Source organism: Lycium barbarum, chromosome 1 (genome assembly GCF_019175385.1).
Source record: "Lycium barbarum isolate Lr01 chromosome 1, ASM1917538v2, whole genome shotgun sequence".
Lineage (NCBI taxonomy): Eukaryota > Viridiplantae > Streptophyta > Magnoliopsida > Solanales > Solanaceae > Lycium > Lycium barbarum.
In genome coordinates, this window is record NC_083337.1 from 73,731,212 (window position 1) to 73,733,345 (window position 2,134).

Below are 2,134 nucleotides of genomic sequence, written 5' to 3' on the forward strand. Positions count from 1 at the left end.
TGAATTAGTTACTTGTTCAAGTACGTGCTTATTTCAGTTGATTGAATGATCATAGATTAGTTGTTCCTATTTATTATCTGTTGCTCAAGTGAGAATGCATATTTAGGTAGTTGTTAAACAACGTCACTCCTTAGGTCTTGATACCATGAAATAGTTTTTCTGTAAGTTATTGTCTCTATTTTATACATGAAAGAGGACACTGACATGAAAGGAAATAAACAACTAAAAAGGAAAATATCTATAAATGAGAAAACCTAGTAATATACATTAAGAGGGAGATATGACTGTACACCAAGTAAGGAAAGAACATTAAAAAGGAGGGTTTGCAGAATAGGAATGTGAAATATTCCTGATAAATACTCCAACTATTAGGTTTCAAACTTATAATTTTAATGATTTCAAAACTTTAAACCCATTGAGTTGAAATATTGGATCTTCTTTCCGTTTAGAACGATGTTCTCTTTTGTTCTCCCTTGTCAATTGCAATCGTATTAAAAACAAGAAAGAAGATGTTCCAATATTAAACTATTAATCAGACATGTTTAGAAGGGAGGAAAATAATCTGTATTATTGTTTTCATTTCTTTTACATTACAAAAAATTGTATTCACAGATTCAACGAAGTTACGTTATTCCCATTTTGCAATACAAAAGACCCCCCGCCCCCCCCGCCCCCCCCCCCCCCCCCCCCCGAAAAAAAAAAGGAGAAAAGAAAGTGAAGTTACATATGTCGTGGCATACATAACACTTTAACTGGCTGTCTTAGCAAATGAATTTTACGTTAACGACGATTTCCTTTTCAATAATAAAATTACCGTGACCTCCACATTTGGAAAGAGGGAGGAACTTACAATTTTGAATTTTGAATAAGAGTTCAATTGAACCTATTATTTATTCATTTTTATTTATACTAGATACATAGGATGAAAAATCTTAGAGAATATAAATATTAAGTTTTGAATTCATATTTTAAAAAGTTCAGAACTTGAATCATAGAATTCAAATCTTAAATCCACTCCTATTTGTAAATAAATTATATTGATGTTTCATTTCTTTTAATTATATAAAGTCAATACAAAATTTTATATTCACAGAGTCAGTGAAGTTACATTATTCTTTTTTGCATAAAAACAAAAGTTAAAACAACGAAAGGTTAATTACATATGTTGTGACATACATAACAAAAAGAACTAAAGGAAGCCAAGACAACTAATTCTATTACAAATTTTAGCGCTTTCTTTTGCCATTACCAGCATGATGAGAAGCCTTGTGTCTAGCAAGTCCATTAAACAAGGCTAGAGCATTACTTGTAACGTGTGCAACATTAAGAACCTTCGCTTTAATGATAGCCTTCACCTTACCACCCATGGCATCATAACCTGGATTATTCATCCCTTCCATGAAGGTGTATGCATCAGTTAGCACTGTACTTAGCCAAGTTTGTACATTGCTTTGATGACATACAAATGCTCTTTCACCATCTAACCTCAAATGTTGAAGCTCTTTAACAGAGTTTGTAAGCTGGGAAACGCCATCTGAGATTTGATCTAAACAATATTTCGCTTCTTGATTATTCTTCTTCTTACACTTGATTTGATCAAGTTCTTTGCATACCTTCACAATGTAGTATTTCGTATATAAAGCCTTAACTAAACTTACCTTCAAAGCAACTTAAGCTATTTCTTGAGGATCTTCTGAACTAGCATTTACAAGATTGGACAGAGATTTCACACAAAGTTGTGGATAACGAGTGCGTTTGCACTGTGACTCTACGAAAGTCATATTACGAGCATGCAAACGACTAGTACTACTCCCCACTGCACCCTTCACGGAGAACATCCATAAGACAAGAATTAGAAGGCAAATGCTGTTTCTCTCCATTAGAAGGCAAAAGCTTATATAGTTGATGTTTATACGTAATTAAAAAGGAATCTAGTTCTTTTAGTGAATTTATGTGTATATCCCGTTCCAGTCTTCCAAATAGTGAGAAATAGGGTTCTTTATATAGAACCGGGGTTCTGAAAAAACCATAATGTCAACTCGATGTGGGACTTTGCAATTCCGAGAATTGCTTACTTTGAAAACCACATTCAAAGGCTGAGAATTAATGAACAAACAAACAGGTGGCCAGATTT

At 33.2% G+C, this 2,134-nt stretch overlaps 1 pseudogene; it reads right to left on the reverse strand.

Moving 5' to 3' along the window:
- Nucleotides 1–1,226: 1,226 nt before the first annotated feature.
- Nucleotides 1,227–1,880, reverse strand: LOC132612279 (pectinesterase inhibitor 7-like; annotated as a pseudogene).
- Nucleotides 1,881–2,134: the final 254 nt, after the last annotated feature.